Source organism: Arvicanthis niloticus, chromosome 13, assembly GCF_011762505.2.
Source record: "Arvicanthis niloticus isolate mArvNil1 chromosome 13, mArvNil1.pat.X, whole genome shotgun sequence".
NCBI classification, from domain to species: domain Eukaryota; kingdom Metazoa; phylum Chordata; class Mammalia; order Rodentia; family Muridae; genus Arvicanthis; species Arvicanthis niloticus.
This window is the reverse complement of record NC_047670.1, coordinates 45345576-45370563: the sequence shown is the minus strand read 5'-3', so window position 1 is coordinate 45370563 and position 24988 is coordinate 45345576. Positions and strand designations below refer to the sequence as shown.

The window sequence follows — 24988 nt, the reverse complement described above, 5'->3', positions numbered from 1 at the left end:
TCTCCATTTTTCTGAGCACCACTTTTTTCCTGCTTCTTCTAGTATGTCCCATTGAGCAACATTTAAAGTATTAAACCATTTTCCTAATTCCAACTCCCAAAGTTAACATTCTGAAAATAAGAACCACTGTCAGGCCTGTCACAGCAATATCCCATTCCCTGGTATCAACTTAGTAAATGTTCTATTGTTGTAAAGATACACCAGGACCACATTGTATTAACTCTCATACAGGAAAGCATTTAGTTGGGGGCTGGCTTATAGTTCAGATGTTTAGTGCAATATCATTATAGCGGGAAGCATACCTTCATGCAGGCAGACATAGTACTGGAAAAATAAGTGAGAGTTCTGCATCTGATTCCATAGGCAGGAGGAAAAGACATTTGGCTTGGCTTGAGCATTTGGGACCTCAAAGTCCATTTGAGTGACACACTTCCACCAATATGCCACACCTTTTAATTCATGTCAAGTAACACCACTGAATAATGACCATGTATTCAAATATAAGAGGTTTTGGAGGCCATACATATTCAAACCACCAAAACCAGTGCATTTTCCACACTATTCATATGCACAAGGTGCTTATCTGCTCAAAACTATTTCACAGAGCCTCCCATCATTTTTCAGTCTTTTGATTATATATTAAAAAAGTACAACAAGATTATATAGATTGTCTTACAAGTGCTAGTGTATCCATTAGTAACCAGGTATTAGGAGAAAGAGAAAAGGCAGATTAATTTTTTCCAGGAAATAAATGAAATGTTCTTGGTACTAGATGATATTTTTATACCGTAGGTTACATCTATAGCCCTTCCCCGGTAATTCATCCCAGATCCCAGAACCTTGAATATCTAGTATCTCTAATTGTTACCTACCTAATGAAAATCAAAAATCACATCTTTTCCTTATATACTGTCTTCCCAGTTGCTGTGTTCACTGGTTAGTTTTTGTCCAACTGACACATACTAGACTAACCTGGGAAGGAGGATTCTCAAATGAGAAATTACCTCTACCAGACTGGCTTAAAGGCATGTCTGCAGGTCATTTTCTGGATTAGTTTTGATGGTGCAGGGTCTACTTCACTGTGGACTTTGCTGTTCTTAAGTAGTCCTTGGCCATATAAAGAAGGTAACTGATCAGCCAAGGATATCAAGGAAGGAAGCAGCATTCATTTGTACTATGTGCCTTAGTTCCTGTCTTTAGATTCCTGTATGAGTTCCTGCCATGAATTTCTTCAATCCTGAGCTGTACCACGAAAACCATATATACATTTTTTTTTTCTAGAAGTTGGTATCCATCAGTGTTTTATCACAGCAACAGAAAACCAAACTAGAACATCATGAGATAATGAATCTAGTAAGCTGTAAAAGCTGTTGACTTTGGAAGTCTGCAGTAAAGACTTTGTATCAGGCTTATGTTCTCTATATATGGTTGGAAACGCATAACAGTTTGTGTTACCAATTCCAAATAGAGCAGAAATAGGGATTGAGATATAGGTGTACTTAAAATCAAACAGAGTTTTTCATAATTTTATATCTCTCAATAGAAAATGAGGCGATGTACAGTGTGCTCTGTTAAGATGGTAAAAGACAGGGATGTGACTAAGTGCTCAACTGGAGGACTGTATTATCTTAGTTTTATTAATTCTGGCTCAATAGTAATGCTAATTCCATTTTTAAAATAAAAATATTTTCTTAAAGTAAAAATATTTTGAAACTAATTATTAAAAGTATCAGGCATATCCTCTTCTGATATAATGAAAATAAATGTTTCATGGTAAGTTTTTCCATCAGTGTAAATAAATCAATATTTGTTCACTTCTCAAGACAACACACACACACACACACACACAACTGTTGCACTGAAAGAAATTTTACAAAATGTATCACAGTAGGAAATATAAATAGGTCACAGGTCCTAAATACTTATTTCTACATGTTAGAAGAAATGCCTTTTTTTTTTTTTTTTTTTTTTTTTTTTTTTTTTTATCACTTTCAGAAATTGGCAACATGTTTTTGTGGATACTTGATTCTAGATTTAGCCATGCTTACTTTGGCTGAAATAAAGCCATGGTGGAAAAACAAACCACCAATTTTCAGTCTCAGACTGCAAAACCACCGTACAGCCCATTTCTCCCTCTTGCTAGCTGTCATTCTCATGATAAGAACACTCCTAGGATAGCTCACTGCACACAAATGAAGAGTGAGTACTGTAAGAACCTGAGCTTTCCAGCCAACCTTCACAATTATGGTGAGGAGCACAGTTAGCCAGCCAACCATACAGCTGGTCCAAATGAGCTGAATCCACCACCTTGCACATGTGTAACTGTGATAACAGCAAAGTGGCTTGGTTTTCAGTGTCAAAATGATGGGCTACGGAATACAACAGCATACTCATAATTTATTTCTGTTTATTTCTGAAATGTACAAATTGCATTAAAAAAGTCAATGATCCATAAATGGGCTGACCCTTTATTTTCAGGAGGGGATTGTCTTACTGATGGATTTTAACAGCCAGGGTAGGAATGACATATCTAAGATTAAAACGTGTAATTACCATGTGTGTGACTTGTATATGCTTACTTAGGATTTCAGCTGATTAGTTTGATCATACAAAAATCATTTCTTTCATTTCTGCAACATCTTTTCTATGGAAGGAAAATGGAAGATGGGAGTTGTAATTTTTCTCATAAGGCTTGCTTCATGATTGGCAGTCTGAAACGCCCTAAAGAGAGCTGAAGACCTGGAAAGCAATGCTCTCTTCTGCTGCTTTGCTCTTTGGGCTCCAAATTCCATTCTAAGGGAAGGTGAGAGATAAAATTGGTTCTGACATTTTTTTTAAAAGAATCTTATGGTAGCCTGTTTTTTTTTTTTTTTTGCATTTTTATGTTTTATGGCAATGTTTTATTAAATTAAAAACTAGAAACAAAACTTCCTTCAATTTTTACCTTCTCAGAAGGCTATTTTAACACCTTTTTTTTCATGAAAGAGAATAAAAAATATGTATTTAGACTTTCTTCTAATATTAGAAAGGAGCTAGGAAGTATATAATTATTGAGTTCAAAGTACTTGGCAGGCTAATTTCACAGAGATTAGTGGCACTGTGACACCATTGAAATAACCAGGTCGTAGAGTCTGAAGGATCTAGCTTTGAAATTCACTGCTGCTTCTTACCAGCTGTAGACCTTTAAAATTCACTGAAATTCTCTGAGGCTATGTGACTAACTTGTGAAATGGAGAAAACTCATAACATATACCACAGTGGGCATTTCTGAGTATCAAACAATGGAAATGCAAGCTAAGGATTTTGAAGTTATCTAGTGTACAATACAAAAGAACTGGTAGTTTTAATGTCCATGACCCATTTCAAGAAGTTGATGATACGTTCTTTATCAAGTATATCTCATAATTAAAAATTCTAACAATCAATAATAGAAGTCCATTTTAAAATGAGAATATACTGTGTTTTGTTGCAGGGCAGAGATTAAAATAGCAAACATGTATAAATCTAATAATATAAGAAAGTAAAAATCATGAACCATTCTGTAAACAACTACAAAGTCTGGAACGATGAACATGTGGTGAAAAATTTGCAAAGATTAGAAAATGGTGGGAAGACATGAACCCCAAGGAAAGAAATGATGGAACTTATGATGAATCCTTTATCCAAGAAGAAATTTCTAGTATCTTTGCATGCAGAGCATATGAAGTTTAGTTATAATTTAGAGTTAGAAAAGGACCAGGATGATACTGTGTGGGTATGGTACCAAACAGCCCTTCAGAAGAAGCTTTGTAGAAAAATAGCTAGGGATAGACACTTGTTTTCTTTGAGTCTTTGACTAAATATTAAGCTGTTTAGGTTAAGAGTAAGGTATTTCTCCCAGACAGAAAATCACAGTGTTCTAAGCAGAAGTTGAAAGGACATATCTTTAGGAAAACAAAGAAGACCCAAAATAGAAGTGGTCTGGGAAATGGCTTCAAATGATGCTGAATTATCCATACAAAATGTGGGCATCTTAACTCAGTTCACAAACTTCACAGATTTCAATTGACAGAAGTGAGTTTAGACAGAAGATGTTTCACTTTCCATGTTACAGTGACTAGTAACAGAGATCCATGGATAGTTACAAGAAAGAAGATAGTCTATACAGGGGGAGATACAGATGGGACTCAGGGTATGCCATATTCCCCTGTAGGCTGGCCACTGAGAGCCAAGAAAGGGGTTGTGATGACATCTCCAGTGAACTTTTACGGGTCATCAACACAGTTCCCTCCTCTTCCCTGTACCTATAATAATACAGGCTTTTAAGAGCCTGCTTCATGGCAGACATAAGCTCAGAAGGGTTTTGTCCTGGAGCTGCATTTTCTGTTAATCTCCAGAATTTCCTCATTTGTCTTCTTTTTTTTTTTTTTTTTCTCAGCAACACTGCATTTCCCTGAGACTGCTTCATATCTGAGCCACCCAGTGATAGGCATTACTTACTCTGAGGGTATATGTTCCTTTCCATTTATTCCTCTCTGAAAATTTCCTCCTAGACAAACCCACAGATGTATCCCTTGGGTAGTTCCCAATCCTTTCCAGTTGATGATCAAGGTTAACCTTCACAAGAGGTGAGGGGAAGAACATATTTCAATGAATAAATTTCACTAAATTTTACTCTAAGGCTATACTTGTATTTCTTCTCCTTAGTCTTTTCCCCAAATAAAATGATGTACTTTGTAAAATGTGTATTTTCCAGATTGTCCTTTCAATCAAGTTTCTACAAAAAATATTTAATTTTTCCCAGAACTCAATATAATATATTAATATATTAAATAAAATATTTCAATGAGTAGTTCTATTGTCTTTAAACATGCAAAATAAGAAAGTACTATATCATAAATTAAGTTCATGCCACTTTGGTCATGCAGTGAACAAATTATATACAAAAAAAGATAAACAAATTTAGGAATATCAGTTTCTCCTATTGTTCCTCACTGTAGAGGACTTTAGCATTCACTTGAAGCTTGGCTCAACAATTAGACCTATTTAATACTAAGTATTATTTATTTACTAGTTGATTAAAGCATATTAGTAAGCACATTCAAATCTGATAAAATGTTTTTATGAATGGCAAATGCTGAACACACATAAAATGCCAATGTACACTTACACTGTGTTGTGGTTTAAGTATGCTTGGCCCAGGGAGTGGCACTATTTGGTGGTATGGCTTGAGTAGGTATGCCATCATTGGAGGAAGTGTGTCACTGTGGGCCTGAGCTTTAAGATCCTTGTCCTAGCTGCCCGGAAGTGAACAAAATTCAGAATTCTCAGCTCCTCCTTTGCCATTTCCGCCTGGATGCTGCCATGTGCCCACTTTGGTAATCATGGACTGAGCCTCTGAACCTGTAAACCAGCCCCAATTAAACATTCTCTTTATAATAGTTGCTTGGTCACAAGATCTGTTCACAGCAGTAAAATCCTAACTAAGACACATTGCATATATCATCTTTTTTCATTGGTCGGCATTTTAAAATATATCATTTAAGTTGATTTGTGGACACTTCTAGCCTGTGGGCTTGTGAGATTATTTACTAATGCTGTCATTTGACTTCATCTTCTGTCACTTACATTGCCGATAAACTAGAAGTTAAGACTAGTGTCTGATGAAAATTTGGATGAGCTTTTGTGAGGAAGATCTGTCGGGGTGATTCTATTGATTTCACATTCCATTAAGCCAAAATCAGCAGGTGTCAAAGGGCTGCTGAATGCTGGTAATGTTTGAGATAATGCCAAGGTGGAGTCTCAGTAAACCAGAGCATGTGTCACTATTTGCATCTCAAACTGCTCTAACATTTTACATTGATATCTCTTTGTTTAAGTTATCATTTAACATAGCAAAATTTCCTTGTTGCAGACAAAGAACACCCATTCGGTTCCACCTGGAAGAATGTACGGAATGGGCTCAGGTAAACCTGTTACAAAGCCGTAAGATCCTAAGCATGGTTTCATCTCTTATTCTTTTCTCATAAAGGAAAGCCATAGCAAACACTGTACTTATAAACCTATTCCTAGTGAGATTCAGTGCCAGTATTCGATTGATTAATATAAATGTGAGTTTATACAATATTAATAGTAGTAATTACTCTTTGTGACTCTTTTGCCTGCTCTTGGGACCCTTTTCCTCTAACTAGGTTGTGGCTCCCCTCCTCTGGGGATGTCTGGGTGCTGTGGATACACCAACTCATGGAAGGCAAAGTCTGGGACAGGGAATTGCATTAGCATTTCCCTTCAGGCAATCAGAGTGCCACTGCATCCCAGGCCAGTAGAGAAAAACAGGGGACACGGATGATTGGCATCCAGGTCCAGTTGGAAGTGAGTGCTGAGTGCTGGAAGAATGGGAGAAGAAAGAAGGCCTTCTTTGAGAGTCTTGGTGTTATGGCTTGTTTAGGTGGAGGCCTTCCCCATGGAGATCGTTAATAAAGCAGCTTGCTGACACTGTCTTAGCTTGTATGTATTGCTTTACTGATGTGGATATGAATATGTAGGCTTTGTTTGGGGTGAAGAAGGGATTATATAATTTGGAGGAAGTGCATGAGAATATCCAGGAATGGAAGGTTATTGGCTAAGGCTGGGGCTACTGAAATGCTTCATTAGCATGGAGGAGAGGCATTCCAGGTGATGTGTTAAGCAACTGACTGCCTGTGGTAACCTTGGTTGAGTGGCATGATTCCAAGGTCCAGAGTAGGCAACGGAGGCAGAGAGGGAGCAGATCTACACCTGCCATCTCAACTCTTCGATATTCCAAATGTTTAAGCATGGTCCACCTCACTGATACTATGCCCATCTGGTGGCATGATCCATGTGCTCCATTCTAGGTTGCCTTGACCAGAAATGATATGAGAGTTTGTGCTTGGTCTTATTGTAACTTGGTATGCTATAATTGGTTGATATTTCTCATAAACCTGCTCTTTTTTGAAAAGAAATGAAGGAGAAAGTGTATCAGGCAGGGGAAAGGGGAGGTTAGAAGGAGGTACAAGAAGTGGAATGAGAGTAAACTGCACCCAGGATGTACTACATAAAAGAATAAAAAACTAATAATAACATGATAGAATTTACAACAACTGATGACTTTCTTTTTTTTAATTTATTTTTTATTGGATATTTTATTTACATTTCAGATGCCATATCCCTTTCCCCATTTCCCCTCCCTAGAAAACCCCTATCCCATGCCCCCTTTTCCTTTTTGCTTTTATACAATTTTTTAAAATGTTAATCAAAGGCTTTATAAGTTTGGTAATGCTCAATCAGAAGTGTAACCCAATACCCAACCTAGATATATAAACTATCTTTGACTGGTGGAGACACGTGAACATCTGCCTCCATGTCCCCCCCCCTTTCTCTCTCTCTGTCTCATCACCTAGCTTCTCCTCTCCTCCTCCTCTCCTTACTCCTTCTCTTCCTCTCAGTACTCCTCCCACCTTAGTTCCTCCTACATATCACCCTTCCTGTTAAAATAAAACTTTTCTCTAAAAATACAATTAGAGCATAATAATACCAATTTGTACCAGTGAGGTACAAGATAGTCCTAATACCCAGTCCATCATTTTGTTGACTAACCAGAACCTCTGTCATCTCTCCTAACTAAAACACTTAGTTCTGAACCTAGCTTTTTTCTTGGCTTTAGAATGAATGTCAGCTGAAAACCATCTACTCAAATCTTTTCTCTCAAAGTAAATAGCCAGGATTGGCTATGAGACTATAAGTTTTCAACCCTGTCAGAAATCCAGAATGACTGAGTCAACTGAAATTATGGGAAGCACAAAGCTATGGCTTCTAAAACTTAGCCAATTTATAGAGACCACTGAACACTTGGACAGTCCCTATACTACAAAATGTTGGAGCATCTGATCTTCAGCCTTCTGGCCCAGGATCATCTGACAGACCTTAGTGATGCAGAATTATTAAGGGCTGATTACTCTGAACTGACGACTTTCTTGACAGTGAACTGCAATCCTGTATTAAGTGCTAGATTCCAATGGTCACTTCTTCCCAAGTCAAAACAACAGTTACTTAAGCGTTTTCTGCATGCTTTGCATTTCCTTCAAAGCATTTGGCTTACCATTATTAAGAGATATTTCTGCTTTTCCCTGTCGTCTTCAGACCTGTTGTCTCATTGCTTTTTTGGGGATTCAAAACTGCTGCATTTTACTGAAGATTTCACTGGGTAATGGCTTGTTAGAATTCTTGTTAATGTCAGACTTAATCTAGCTCAGTAGTTTCATAGTGCACATGGTGATTACAGTGGCATTTTTACATTGCAAACCTTAAGTACATCATTTTGCTCTTTTTAAAATATCATTTTTAAATTAGAGGTCACCTTACCCATTAAGGTCTAATGGATAAAGGATATAGTTAGCATGGTACATTGCCAATTTTTTTTTCTTGTTTAATTGACTCTGGAGGGAATATCACATTTTTTTTGCAGGCACTGCCTAATTTGCATAGAGAAACTACATTTAAGGACAAATTCTTTAATTCATTTATCCCCTTATTTTGTCATTTATTTAATTCTTAAATGATAAGGCTATGAGAGATATGTTTCCAGTGCTATTTTAGGTGTTACTTAAACTAACACAAAAGTTTATTGTTGTTAGTTTGTTTCTACATTTGAATTCACAATCTAATACAATCTGACTTTAATTATGGACTTATTTCCTGAGCGCGGAGACCTCACAGGGAAAAAAAATGTCCACATGTATTTCACATTTCATCTCAAGGCTTTAGTTGGGTCACAGGGTGTTCAGAAATCAGAAAAGCAAAGTCACTCTCTAGGCAGAAAACAGCATCATTAAATTCAAAAAGACATTTCTAACCTAAATTAAGAGGTTAGTGCAACATTATAAAAGGAAGTGTGTTGAAAGGAACAAGGCATAGTGATAAATAATGGCAGGAAATCCTAAGATTTTAGATGCAACTAAATAAGCCTACAATTAGCCACAAATAGTCAATGAAAGTCAGGACAAATAATGAAGTGATGTCATAAGAAAATAAGAGGGGGAGGGTAGAAAGGAGGAGGCAAAGCTCAGACAAACTGCTTTAAGAGTTTGAGGGCCTGCCGGAGTGGTACACAATTTTAGTTCCAGAAGTCAAAGACATGCAGACTTCTCAGAGTTCAAGGCCATCTTGGACTTGATAGCAAGTTCCAAAAAGAAGAGAAAAGTAAGAAGAGGGAGGAAGAAGAAGAGGAACTTGAAAAGTATAGATAGATGGAGATCTGGTAAACAAGGAAAACAACAATCAAACAAAAAAAAATCCACAAAACCTTAAAGTCTAAGATATTCAGACAGTTCTAGAAGCTCAGGATAGTAATTCAAGACAGGCAGAGCATAGAATGTGAAGGCAATCAAGAGCCCCATTTCTTTATGATACGTTTTGTCAAATGCTAAAAGGTACTATTACAAGGCATTGAAGAAGATGACATATCTGCAATTGGGTCAGCAGGAGTTGGACAGGTGAAACACTTCAACACATAGATACAACATATCTCATAGCTATCACCATCACTGCAGCTGCACAGTAAACCATCTATCTCTACTAGTTCCTTTTATCATGAGCCTTGCCCAAATATTCACAAGGCTTTCAACAATTTTATATTCTTTTTTATTGTTTTATTCATTTACCTTTCAAATGATATCACCCTTACCCCTCCACAAACTTCTTTCCTATCCCCCTCTCCCTCCTCCCCTTTGCCTTTATGAGGGTGCTCCTCCACTCACCCACTCCTGCCTCACTGTTCTAGCAGCCCCCTACTCTAGGGCAACAAGCTTCCTTCCTCTCCCATTGATGTCGGAGAAGGCCATCCTCTGCTACATATATATCTGGAGCCATGGCTCCTTCCATGTATACTGTTTGGATAGTGGTTTAGTCCTTGAGAACTCTGGGTGGTCCAGATAGTTGTGTTGTTCTTCCTATAGCATTAGAATGCCCTTCAGCTCCTTCAGTCCTTCTCCTAGCTCTTCTATTGGGGTCCTGGGGCTCAGTCCAATGGTTGGTTTTGAGTATCTGCATTTGTGTTGGTAAGTGCTGATAGAACCTCTCGGGAAACAGCCATACCAGGGTCCTGTTGGCAAGTCCTTCTTGTCATCAGTAATAGTTTAATAGTTTGGGGTCTGCAGATGGGATAGATAAGTGAGACAGTCTTTAATTGACCTTTCCTTCAGCCCCTGTTTCATTTTTTATTTCTGTCTTTCCTTTGAACAAGAACATTTCTGGGTTAAAAATTTTGAGATGTGTGGGTGGCCCCATCCCTCCACTGGGGGCCACAGCTATCTACTGGAGGTGGTCTCTACAGGTTATATCTCCCCTTCATTGAGTACTTTGGCTAAAGTCATCCCAGTTGGGTGCCTTTTGCTTCCCTGGAGTCTGGGACTTTCTAGTGGCTACCCCCAGTTCCCTGTCCCTCAGTGCTACATGTTTCTATTCAATTTCCTGACCCTCTATACTTCTCCCTTATCCCTTCTAATACCTGATCCTGCCCCCTGTTTCCCTCCCCCTCCTTGCTCCCTTCCAGGTTCCTCTTTCTCTTTACCTCCTGGTAATTGTTTTGTTTCATGTTCTATGTAGGATTGAAACATCTACATTTTGTTCTTCCTTCTTCTTAAACTCCATATGGTTGTAGGTTGCATTGTGAGTATTCTGAGCTTTTCGCCTAATATATACTTATCTGTGAATACATACCATGTGTGTTCATTACTGTCTGGGTTACCTTACTCCGGATAAAATTATCTAGTTCCATCAATTTGCCTATGAATTTCATGAAGTCTTTGTTTTCAATAGCTGAGTAGTACTCCACATTTTCTGTATCCATTGTTTTGTTGAGGGACATCTGGATTGTTTCCAGCTTCTGGCTATTATAAATATGGCTACTATAAACAGGGTGAAGCATATGTTCTTGCCATATGTTGGAGCATCTTTTGTGTATATGCCTAGTACATTTAGATTATGCATCTACCTGAAAAACATGGGCCATTGTTTTCATAAATTAGTACATTTGTCAATAGAATGGGATATTCCTTTTAAAAATTTTTGGAATTAAACTTTGAATACAAAACCCTTTGGGTTGAATGTACTGTTGTAATCCTTTTGAACAGTCTCAATTCATTTACCTGTCAAAATATAGATTAAAACCTCAAACTCCAGCTAGATAGGTAGAAACTCCCAATGATATCATACATGAAAACTGTGTCAGGTTTAAAGCACTCATTTGGAAATGGATTATGAAAAAGAAGAAATATTAGAAGGAAGAGGAGACTGGAAGGCACCAATGGAGCGAGACCTGAGCTTAAGGCAGTATGTGCCATTTTGCCTTTGTTGCCAACATCTTCACTGTAATATACTGTACACTGTTTGGGGGATATTTTAATGTTTCCATCAAAGTCACTGTCCTTCTAATCATATGCTTGTTCTTAAACCATCACCATCATCATCACCATTATTAATTATCATCATTATTAATTCACAACTTGCATATTTACATGGCTCTTTTATTAAATTGTTTTGGGATTTTATCAAATATAATATTTTTTACAATATAATATAGTCATTCTATGGCTGTGAATTTTACATTTTTTTATATTTTAAATATAAGTACTTTCTATATAGTTCATAAAGTTTTTGACTGAAATCTGTAACAAACAATGTGATTAGGCCTCAATGAAAGTAAAGAGGTGTTTGTTCTGAGAAAAAAAAATAGTCTTCTGTACTGGCTGGTTTTGTATATAAATTTGACACAAGCTAGAGTCATCAGAGAGGAAGATGCCTCAGTTGAGGAAATGCTTCTATGAGATTAATCTGTAAGGCATTTTCTCCATTAGTGATCAGAGTGAAATGACCCAGCCCATGCTGCATAGTGCCATCTCTGAGCTACTGGTCCTGGGTTCTAGAAGAATGCAGGCTGAGGAAGTCATAGAAAGCAAGCCAATAAGCAAACACTCCTACATTGTCTCTGCATCAGCTTCTGCCTCCACGTTTTAGTCCTGCTTCAGTTCCTGCCCTTACTTGCAATGATAGATTATGGTCTGGAAGTATAAGATGAATGAACTCTATCCTTCCCAAATTGATTTTGTTGCATCAATCAAAAAATACATAACTAAGACAACTTTGACAACTTTAGATTAAGTTAGAAGATTCTCTCTCTCTCTCTCTCTCTCTCTCTCTCTCTCTCTCTCTCTCTCTCTCTGTGTGTGTGTGTGTGTGTGTGCTTAAAGAAGCACCACCAAATGACAATAAATGCTATCGTCTATTTTGGTAGCAGTCAATACATCTAGAGAAGATCATATAATATGTATTTTACTGCTGATAACTCTTTCTGTTCTCATACTCAGGGGAGGAAAACAGCCATTTCAATTCAAAGACGTGGCTGTAAAAAACAAAGGTTACAGTGCTATTTCTTATTATCACAGAAAATCTAGCTTTATTTTTTTTTAATTGGCATCTACACTTGGTCTTTCTTCTTCCAAGCTTTTGGGCTAACATCTGCTTATCAGTGAGTAAATACCATGTGTGTTCTTTTGTGATTGACTTAACTCACTCAGGATCATAATTTCTAGTTCCATCCATTTACCTAAGAATTTCTCAAATTCATTATTTTTAATAGCTGAGTAATATTCCATTGTGCAAATGTACCACATGTTTTGTATCCATTCCTATGTTGAGGGACATATGGGTTTTTCCCAGCTACTAGCTATTATAAATAAGGCTGCTGTGAACATAGTGGAGCATATGTCCTGGTTATATATTGGAGCATCTTCTGAGTATATGCCCAGGAGTGGTATAGCTGGATCCTCAGGTAGTGGTATGTTCAGTTTTCTGAGGAACTGCCAGACTGATTTCCAGAGTAGTTGTACCAGCTTGCAATCCCACCAAAAATGGAGGAGTGTTCCTCTTTCTCCACATCCTCGCCAGCATCTACTATCACCTGAGTTTTTGATCTTAGTCATTCTGACTGGTGTGAGGTGGTATCTCAGGGTTGTTTTGATTTGCATTTTCCTGATGACTAAGGATGTTGAGAAAGAAATAGAAGAAGATGTCAGAAGATGGAAAGATCTGCCATGTTCCTGGATTGGCAGGATTAATTTAGTAAAAATGGCCATCTTGCCAAAAGCAATCAATAGATTCAATGCAATCCCCATCAAAATTCCAAATCAATTCTTCATAGAGATAGAAAGAGCAATTTGCAAATTCATTTGGAATAACAAAAAACCCAGGATAGCGAGAACTATTCTCAACAATAAAAGAACTTCTGGGGGAATCACCATCCCTGACCTCAAACTGTATTACAGGGCAATAGTAATAAAAAACTGCATGGTATTGGTACAGAAACAGGCAGGAAGATCAATGGAATAGAATTGAAGATCCAGAAATGAACTCACACACCCATGGTCACTTGATCTTTGACAAAGGAGCTAAAACCATCCAGTGGAAGGACAGCATTTTCAGCAAATGGTGCTGGTTCAACTGGAGGTCAACATGTAGAAGGATGAAAATCAATCTATTCTTATCTACTTGTACCAAGCTCAAGTCCAAGTGGATAAAATACCTTCACATAAAACCAGATACACTGAAACTAATAGAAGAGTAGGTGGGGAAGACACTCGAATACCTAGGCACAGGGGAGAAGTTCCTGAACAGAACACCAATGGTTTATTCTCTAAGATCAAGAATTGACAAATGGGACCTTATAAAATTGCAAAGTTTCTGTAAGGCAAAGGACACTGTCAATAAGACAAAATGGCAACCAACAGATTGGGAAAAGATCTTTACCAATCCTACATCCGATAGAGGGCTAATATCCAAGATATACAAAGAACTCAAAAAATTATACTCCAGACAACCAAATAACCCTATTAAAAATGGGGTACAAAGCTAAACAAAGAATTCTCAACTGAAGAAACTCAAATGGCTGAGAAAATCTAGCTTTAAAGTTGCATTGGCATCCTAAATCATACTCCTTAACCAAATGGGCAGATGTAGTCAATCATGTCCTCCTGATATTTTTTTTCCTGCTGGCAATTAAAAATAAAAGGGAAGTTAACCATTTGAATAAACATTTGTGGATTTTGTTTAGTAAATATATTTTTTATTACTTACAGGGCCTATAAATAGATTTTAAGACAGTTAATATTTATTGTTACAAAATACATGGCCTTAATATTTGTTACATGTTAAGAAAGGAAAGCTAAAGTGAATGAAAAAGATTTATAGTCTATAGAACCTAGTTGTGATGAGGAAACCCTAAGAAAATTTACTTTGAGCCTAAACTTAAGATTTCATGTCACTGAGACACATTTAGGGTCATTATATTGTAAATTAATTTGAGAACTCCTTGAATGTCGAGAAAATGATATGAAATTTATATACAAGATAAAGCATTGATTTCAGACTTTGACTGACTACTTGGTCAGGATCCTGTAGATACCAAATTGGAGATGTCTCTGCAGGGGACTAGTTGAAATGCAACTCCACTGACAAGAGTGAGCACTGTCTGTTCTGGGAGGACCTACCAATACACTAGATTTCATCTACAGCTGAGTTATTTCAGGTTATACCAGTAGAATTCTCTGAAGATGAAAAGAGAAATCTTGGTACCTTGACACCATCCATTTAGTAGGAAATTTCTTTATTAAACTGAAAATCAGATAGCCTTTGAAGATAGCAATAAAACAGTTTGTGAGAAGGATGGCTTTGTTAGGGCATTTTTTTCTCAATAAACACACTAAGTGAATACACACACTGATATAATTCAGGAGTGTGAATGAATATCAAATATAAATGAACACCTCCCATTCATTATCATTTCAAATATACGTTATGAGACATATTCTTCTATGCTTTTTCTTCTGCTTCAAACATTGCATAAATGTAGAATTTCACACCACAGAGATGCATTTCAGTAGTTGCCAACTAAAGCCACAAATATCAGTGGAGAACTTACTATAAGAGATCTTGGAGTCCCTTATAATAATTTAAAAACTCAACTGCAACCACACATTTAATTTTGAAAACAAATTTCTAAATGTAATGTCAAGTCATGTTATCTTTGCTGTAAATATCAACACTTGGTGTGGTGACTTAAGTCTTTCCTGACAACTTAGCAATATTGTAAACTGTGTGATGTATCTGACATATGTATGAAACTTAAACACTACAATCTATCTGCCAAATTGGCGCTTTAGAATTCTATTGAGTATAATCTTTTTAATTAAATGAAATTCAATTCCCATAAATCTGAGGTAAAATTAGCTATGGTTTCTGTTCATTTTTAAAATTAGACTTAAACATCATATTAATATTTGTCTCAGTGTCCAATTTTGGGGAATCAGCACAGAGGAAAATTTTAAAAATGAAGTTTTTCTTTATGAAATGTTATCTTGTCTGTATGCATTTTTAAAAAAAGTAGCAGAAATGATAAAAAAAAGCAGCAGGCAAGTAAATGTTGCTACAAATCTATTCTTAATTTTGTGCACAAACTAAAAAGGTTAATTGGTAAACATTAAAATTCATAAAATATAGATGTAGATAAAACTGCACAAAGTTGCATTTAAAACTATATAAATATAAATGCATATGAAATGGGCTAGAAATTAAATCAGTGCATGGAATTCTTTTCAATTTATTGTATATAGAAAATTATCTCTAAAGATTTATCAATGTTTATATAGATTGATTTCAAAGGGAAATCTAGTTTGAGAATACATTTTTGTTAGTTCGAATACTAGCTGTAACAATATTTCTCTTCCTTTGTGTGAATGTGTTGCACCTTTTAATTGCAAATGTTGTTTTAGTATTTCAAACATGCAATGCCTCTTTCATTAGTTTCAAAATAAATACTAAAAAAAAAATGTAATTGATAACTTGTCTAGAAAAAGATGGCCAAAGGCAAAAGCTAGTTGAGCAAAGATGCAGAACTGGTGATTCAGGAAGAGAGACAACATGTACGTTTTCCATTTAGGATTGTGATTATTCACATGACTGTCTTTGACCACATGTTTCCCTCTATTGCTTCAACAGTATTGTTACACTTAATGATAGGGTCCAGGCTTTGCTCAGTGAATGCGCTGACTCCTGTTACTGCAATCTGCTTATGAAATTTGATGTGCAGGACTAACATGACTAGCTCAAATCCATAGATGGGATGCAGATGCAAAACCCAAGGAAATTTTCCACAGCTTTCTTGAGCAATACTTCCATTGTACTCAACTGTCATCTGACTGTAACTTTGGGCAAACATTATTTTCCTGTTTTGATTTTATCAGCATGAAGTCTTTCAAATATTTAGGACAATGAAGCTCATTAAGAATTAAAAGACTTCCCAGGTGACACTGTTAAAAAACATTTAAACTCTGGTTGGAGAGATGGCTCCATGGTTAAGAGCACTGACTATTCTTCCAGAGGTCCTGAGTTCAATTCTCAACAACCAGGTGGAGTCTCACAAGCATCTGTAATGGGATCCAGTGCATGTTTCTGGTGTGCCCAAAGACAGTGACAGCGTATTCACATATATAAAAATAAATAAATAAATATACAAATGCATGTAAACTCACAATTATTTCTAGTTACATAATGAGTTGCCCATTTAAATGATGCCAACCAACAGTTCTCTAGAGAAGAAATTTGGCTATGGTAAGATGACAGATTCAGGGTGTCCAATCCTGTACAGAATTCACTAGTACATCAGTGAGGATTTTAAAACAGGCAGCAGAAAAACCTTACAATAGAGAATAGAACATGGGGGTGAAGACTCAATGCAGGTACCAGCTTGTCCTTTCTATATTCAATGGGTTGTTTTGATGTTGTCTTTGGTAATGGGGTACCAATGTTAGTTTTCAGAGTGACCTGTTCTGGAATCAGCCTAGATTGTTTAGGGATTTCTACAGGATCCTGTCAGCCAACAACTCAACTGAATGCAATCGAGTCCCACCATTGGAAGCCTTGTCTGGCTACAAAAGATGGCTAACTTTAGACTCTGTGTCTTCCATTACAAGGAGTGCTCATTAGGGTCATCCTCGTAGATTCCACAAAGCTTTGACTTCACTAAGTTTCCACGCCATCCCCCTAATTCCAGTTTATCCTCAACATACTCCCCCCATCAACCACCCCAACCTGATTCTTCCTAATCCTATACCCACATGGCCCCAGTTCATCCACAAAATGTAATCTATTTCCCCTTCCAAGGATTTTGCATGCATCCCCCATAGAAAGACCCCTCTTTATCTAATTCTCTGGGTTTATGGATTGTAGTTTGATTATCATTTACTGAATAGATAATGTTCATTTAATAAGTGAATACATACCATATATGTCTTTTTTGGTCTGGATTACCTCACTCAGGATGATTTTTCTATTCACATCTATTTGCCTACAAATCCCTTCCCTCAGATTGAGGAACCCCACAGAAGAGAGGGAGGCAAAACTGTAGGAGTCAGAGAAAGTAGAAGACACCAAGAAAACATGGCCCACCAATCACCTAAGAAGGGCTCACAGAGAATAAAGCTGGAAGCAGAGGCCCTGCATGGATCTGTACTAGGTCCCTTATACATGTTATGGTTGTGTAGCTTGGTACTTTTGTGGGACTCTTAACAGTAGAAGCAGATGTGTCTCTAGTTCTTTTGCTTGCTCTTGAGACTCTTCCTCTTATTGGATTGCCTCGTTATGTGGGTGTTTTCTTTGTCTTATTGGATCTTGTTTTGTCCTTTTGTCTGCCAACTTTTGGATGCCTGCCATGTTCTGAAGAGAAAATAGAGTGGATCTGGGGGTGAGAAGAGATGAGGAGGACCTGGAAGGAGAATAGGGAGGAGAAACTGGTCAGGATGTATTGTATGCAAAAATCTATTTTCACAAAATAAATCTTAGAGTAGGCTCGGAACAAAAGCTGAGAAGAGGCAAAATCATAGCACAGGCAAGTGAGACATCGTAAACATCAGCACGAGTTTTCTGCAGTAGGAATGTGCTCTCTCATTAACAGGCTTAAAAAGGCAAACTATCATTACGCCTACATGTCTTTAGTTTGGTTGGTTTCAAAACAAATATTTTAGAGTGTTATACCATCTCATGTCCTCTTCCAAGTATACTAAGAGATATATGAAAATTGCCTTTCTCATTGGCTCTGTGATGCTGTTCAGATTATTTATGGCATCTACAGAATGGAGGACTCATTCCTGATGATGACTCCTAACCTTCTGCCTAGAGCAGTTTTTTTTTCTTTTTATTTTCTCAGAAGACACTGGATAACACAAACCTGACAGCAGTCATCTCATGCTTTTCTTTGTTCTTTTGCCCCATCTGACACAGAAATGGCAACACCTGAACAGGAGCTGTGATCCACTTTTATGTCCTGGAATGAAGAAAACATGAGGCAGTGCACAACATTCTGGGGACTGAGAACAGGAAGGAAAATTAAGCTCTGTTTCTGGGTGTCAGGAAAAGTAGAAATTTGTTATTGAAAAGCAACAGATAAGGTGCCTGACACTCCATTTCTCATTATCTTACACGGGGAAGAGATATGCTCTTAGATCTATGTCTTTCTATGAATACTTCTACTTAGGTTTCATGCCCCTATGTTTGATATTCTGTGACTTATTACACATGGACATAATAGGTCAACTTTATGCCTCTAGCCTCTTACCCATGATCAATAGCATTGATTAGACAGCTTTGTCATCAGCTTATCTTTGTAAAGAGAACTTTAAACCCTGAATATTATATTCTTTCTTTGTGACTAGATTAGTTTTCATACTATAAGTCCAAAAGGTTATCATTTATGCCCCTATATTAGCTATTAATTGTACTGAAATAAGCTACAAGGTAAAGAATATTTATAAAAATCATAGAACCAAAAGGCATGAAGTAAACTAAACTCTTAGAAAGCACCATGAAATTGTTCTTTGGGAACTATATGCATAATATTTTGTAACATTTTATCATCTTCACAGTGACAAGACTTTTCAATAGCACATGTTATTAAGTTCTTCAAATAATCCTATCAAGAACAAACTTTAATATACCATTTTCATATAAAAATCAGGTTTCTATTACACTGTCGGGAGAATTATGATGGGTCACAGGAAAGAATTAATATTAATAGCAAGTCTTGTAACATTTAGAAATGGATTTGGGATAAATATGTAAGACATTTTACAAATATGTTAGATAGTATGGATTGACAATTTCATAATAAGCAAAATAGGTACAGGGATTAAGCCTCTATAATTTATAAATCAATAGACATATTTAAAAACTTTGACTCTAAATTTAATTACTTAATGGCACCTATGCTAAAGTTGAAGTCTATAGTGTTAAGACAGTGAATTGTGAAAGTCTTTTCCTGACTTGGCTGTCAAAAAAGGTTTCATTCATGGAATTGTTGAAAAAGGAAAGATAGTATAATATAATAGTCTATAGTGTTAAGGAAATGAATTGTGAAAGTCTTTTCTTGACCTAACTGACAAAAATTTAATTCATGAAATTATTGAAAAATGAAAGAAATGTTAATTATTTCCAGATGAACAGTTGGGTTCTGTAGTAAAATACAATGCATCTATCAGTGATTGAAACAAATAAACGTTCTCCATTTAAAGAAAAAGTGCAGTTAAAATCTAAAACAGTGATTCTCAACCTGTGGGTGATGACATTTTTGGGTGTTGAATGACCCTTTTATCAGGGATCAGCTAATACCATCAGGAAACAAAAATATTAGTCACAAAACTAGAATTGTTAAATATCAAGTAAAATAATTTTTGGTTGGCTGTCACCAAACAGTTAATGTCATGTCAGTTAATGTTGGTTCTGAAGAAAGGGGGACACTCAGTCTTTGTGTAGATAAACTAAATGATTCTAAGCATTTTCTTAGAGAATGGATCATTTTTTAAAGGAGATAACATGATTAACTCTTAATGCTCAATTAGTGCATAAGCTAATATACATAATCCCAAGCCCCTAAATCTTTGGCCAGTCTTATTTCACCACACTGTTACCATGCCCCCCAAAAAGCCCTGCCTGGTGAGTTTACTCAAGAGTGGAGGGAGCATCATCACCTTCTCTGAGATTTCTGGTCAAGTTTGACACTTCCCAGTGTGATCTGTGTGACGAGGCTCACTCCATCCTTTCAGGAACTATAAGTGAATCTTTCCAATGCCACCCATTTCCTATTGACATTATCATAACTAAAACCAATAAAACTACACCTTAAACCAAGACTTCAGTAATGCCTCTATTGCAGCTGAACCTTGCCTTTGGGAGAGATCATATCTAATGTTTGTAGAGGTACTGTTGCATAGCCCATAGCCATATCATCTCACTGAATCCTCACAGTACCACATTATGCAGATATACCAGCTCTATGTCATTCTATAAAGGAGAAGAATGAGGCATGGCACAATTGATTCTCTCCTACATCACAGGCAGAGCTGGGCCTCAAACTCATTTCTTCTAATTCAAAGCCCACTTTCTTATCTAGTTCCTGACATATTCTTTTCACTAGGAGAAAAAAAGGAGTCAAAATGAAAGGGCCTTCTTCAGGGATTTCATGTTAAAAGGGAGACTGCAGCTCTTGGGGTATTGCCTGGTGACAGGCATATTGGTGAGAAAATGAGAAAACAGGAGCCATGAAAGCCGTTTCATATGCTCAGATATAAAAACTGTATAGAGGGAGTGGAGATGGAGATGTGTTTTCCTTTAATAGATACCAAGGCCAACATGAGTTTTATCAGAGGCCATGCTTGCCTCTCGGCTAGTTCTAATTATGAGTGCTGATGCTTTCTATAGGCAATTATCTAAGCACAGGGACCTGTCTCAGTCAATAACTGGAGTGCAGGGAGTCTTGGAAGGGTTAGGTAGGCAGAGTACTTGCTACCCACACCTGCTTTAGCTTACAGGCAATAAGGCCTGAGCGGAAGCAGTAAGGCCTCAGAAAAGCTGTCCAGGGCTGTTGAGTAAATTGCAAAGCTTATCTCTCAGTATTAGGAGAAGTCCATTAGCACAACAGAACAACTACAGCTGCTGCAACCACTGTGTGTTTGGCTGAACCTACAAGGTCTTCCTCTAGTCCTAGCTGTCAGAGAAGACTATGCTTTTAAGGTCGATCAATGCATAATTGTATCCATTTCACCCTCTTCAGCTTCTCAGAGAAGGGGATCTTAATGGGCCTGAGTGAATGGTGAGGATAATTCAGTGATATACTAACACATACATTGGTAGTTATCTCAAAAAAAAATGTACTTATATCAATAATAAACATCAGGGTACCTAGTCAATGGTTAGGCCTAATAAGTTCAGTCAATGATCACTAGAGAAGGGAGAATACATAGAACCAACTCCCAGCATCCTGCTACAATGGACAGTTCCCAAATAGGTAATTCCATATGTTTATTCTTTTGAGAGAGGGTCTCTTGTAGCTCAAGTTGAGTACTTCTAATCTTACTGCAGTTCCCTTTCAAATGTCATTATAAACATCTGGCAAGTTCAATGTCAACTTGACAAAAGCTAGAGAAATGGTTCTCAACCTGTGGGTCATGACCCTTTTGGGAGATTGAATGTCCCTTTCACAGGGGTTGCATACAAAATATTCTTCAAATCAGATACTTAAATAATAATTCATAACAGTCATAAAATAAGTTATGAAGTAGCAATAAAATTGTTTTATGGTCAGGGTCACTACAACATGAAGGACTGTATTAATGGGTGACAGCATCAGTGAGGTTGAGAACCACTGAGCTAGAGTCATCTGAAAGTAAGGAATCTCAAGCAAGAAAATGCCTTCATAAGATCCAGATGTAGAACATTTTCAAAACTAGTCATTGATGGTGGAAGGGCATCCTATTGTGGGATTTTCTATCCCTACAGTAAGCATCACTGTATCCAGGTTCCTGCCTTGTTCAAGTTTCCACCCTGACTTCTTTCAATGATGGGTTACAATGTGAAAGTGCAAGCCAAATAAACACTTTCCTCCTAAATTTGCCTTTGGACAGGGTATTTCATCACAGCAATTGTAATTCTAACTAGGATGAGCTCCACATCCAGTTGGCAGTCAACTATATTGAAACCTGTATTAGGTGACTTTTTTAACCTCTGAGACTCTAGATTCTGTTTTCTTGGTGTCCCTTCTGGAATGCAAACTTGAAGTGCATTCATTAGCATTATCACAGTAACAGCTTGACTCTCCCCTCTAAAATTAGAAAAGTATTTCCATTCCACCTCAATGTCAACTTTCTCCAGCTCTATCATTCTAGACTCTAGAACTGTGCAGTCTACTTGTTATGGTTGAGAAGGGTCTTCCAGACAGCAACTACCTCTTTCTTATCTCTTTTCCTACACAGTGCTGTTTTGTTGTATTCCTGTTGTGTCCTTCCCCAATGCTGGAATAAAACATTTCCTAAGAAATCAGCTTCCTCCATCTTGTTGCTCTATGTCATTATTTAACTTCTGGTTTGCTGGCTGACCCTAACCCTATATTAATAGTGTCTAGTAAAGATGCTCAGATACCCAGCAGACTGAGGTAGACACTGTGTCCCTGAAGGTTTTGAAAAACAGAAATAAAATATGTTGACTCCAAATATTTCTGGAGCATTTTGAATGTGGGAATCATGTCTGTTTTTCTTAGTAACCTAACCCAAACATGCTCCCACTTTGTCTTTTCATTTACATCTGTAAAAAAGATGAATTGAAGAATACAATTCATGAAAAGCAGATGACAAATGACATTTTAATAAAGTAAGATAGTGGGAGTGAATCACAGTGCCGACGGGCAGAGTGCAATGAAAATAACTCTCTCTTGTACAATATAATTGCATGTGTCTTTGTTTTTCCAAATTTTCCATCAGTAACATCCTGGGAACTTATACCCTGAACTCAAACGGTTCATTCATGTTTTCATACTCAACAATCACCCAAGCAGCATGTGTCTGTCACACACCCTGAGTGACAAGAGTGTTCAGGAAATAAACATCAGTATTAATTTTGTTTCCTACAAATTGCTCTAGCTATAAACACCCGAGCTCTTCTTAAAGAAAAATCTTTACAACTCAGTTGTTTCTACTTCCCATTTGGCTATTTAACTGCAGCTCCATGTATTAATTCTGAGGCAGGTCATGCATTTTATAGGAAGGCAGTTTTACCACTTTGTAGTCATATCATGTGTTTAATTTCAATAATGTTTTCAAGTATAGAAAGATCACTTCATTCTGAAAATCTCGGTCCATCAGCCATTCCTTAAACACATACATTCCTTCAAAGAGGGAAAGGTTGCCTAGCTGCCACTGATAAAACTTAAAAGAAAATAGTGTAGGATGTTGAAGCAATTTAGGACGAGAACAGACCTTTGAAGGGGACAATTTAAAGGAGACATACAGCCTTGAATGAATAAGTCCTTGAATATGTAATGTGAAAATGTCAACCAATGTTCCGTGAATGAGCATATTATCAAAACAGGCAGAAATAGGATAAAAACTCATGTTTGATTCGGAAAAATGGGCACTGTGACTGATTTGAAGCTTTTTGCTTTGTGGATATTGAAAGGTAATTAAATACAGGGCCTCATTCATGCTAAGCAAGGTCTCTACTAGAGACCTATGCTCCCAACATAGACTTTTGTTTCTGGGTATGAAAATGGGGTAACAGTATGTGTTTGTCAGGGAAACTAAAGCTGTGTATGAGGCTGAATCATTCAAGACCACACAGGAAAATAAAACTATACTACACATTTTAAGTAGAGCAAAGTAGACAGAATCAAGTATTGGGAAGTCAGTAGATCAATAATGAAAATTAGTGACTTCAAAAATAAAAAGGAGACTCTTCGTGGAACTGGAGAAAAGGAATACAGAAATTAGAGGGATCTGGCTTTGTCCTAGCAGCAGCACTACTCTTAAAGAGTAGCAAGCTCATACCAAGGCAATGCTCCGCCCACTCCCCAAAGCAATAATCTATTAAATTAAAAGCTGAAGACCAGATGAAGGATACTCACCTTCCAGTTTTGGGTCAGTAGGATACAAGGGTCTCCTAAACAATGCATGCTATTACCACTGCTTTCCAGAACTTGAGAGTAATTCTATGTTAATGATGACACCACATACTTTTGTCTTAGGACCTGTAGAAGACAAGCTGGATTGGCCCAGAAGATTCCTCTTGATGGCTAATTTCACAGCAGCAGAAGGTACTGTGCAAAGAACCAGGGGAGAAATGTTAGAACTACAACAATCACTAGCCTGATGGTGCAATAAGGATACTAATATTTTGGAGATAATCAACACATGTCTGATCAGATGTAATAACCAATCAACAGGATGGAACTTGTGCCTAATACCATAAACCTAGAAAAACATTGAAATGTCCTTTTATTAAATTGATATAGTATCCAACTTCCTTCTAGATATTTATGTTTGTATCCTTAAAGTTTAGCTCTCACCCTGCATCAAGGAAGTTTCTATATATTAGCAAGAGGAGGAGGCTATTACAGAGAACCACTTCTGGTCAAATGCATATATAATAAGTAGCAATGGGGGACCTTTTCTAAAACATGGTATCCATAACACAACCTCTATAGAGCAGGCTAAAGAAACAGAATGAAAGAGGGTAGGAGAAAACCACAGGAGGCAGGTGACTGAGAAGAATATGTGAAATAGTGTCCTCTGGATGTGACAGGGATTTAATTGTTAACACTATGACTGGCTTGAGGAGACCACACATTCAACAATCCAGCCCTGTTGAGAAGCATGGAGATATTTACTAATTGCTTTGACTCATGGCATGAAAATAGATTCTGAAAATTCTGGTCAGATTTCTACAGCATTGTATCCCCCCCATCCATCTGATCAAAATTAGACACTGTTAAGGGGAGTCATTGAGAAGAAAAGAGGCTCTATCATAATTAGAGTACAGAAGAGCATACAAATAATCCTACTTTTCAAAGATTAAGAAGCATGGTATCTGCTGGTGTTACGTCTCTTAACCAGGCAATTTG

The 24988-nt window shown here is 37.1% G+C and overlaps 1 long non-coding RNA gene across 1 annotated transcript; it reads right to left on the bottom strand.

The window, feature by feature from the left end:
* Positions 1-15569: 15569 nt before the first annotated feature.
* LOC143434222 (uncharacterized) lies at positions 15570-24232 on the bottom strand. Its single transcript, XR_013103561.1, has 3 exons — positions 23993-24232; positions 18275-18370; positions 15570-17812 (listed from the first exon to the last, which is right to left on the bottom strand). It is a non-coding gene; the product is annotated as an uncharacterized LOC143434222 (long non-coding RNA).
* Positions 24233-24988: the final 756 nt, after the last annotated feature.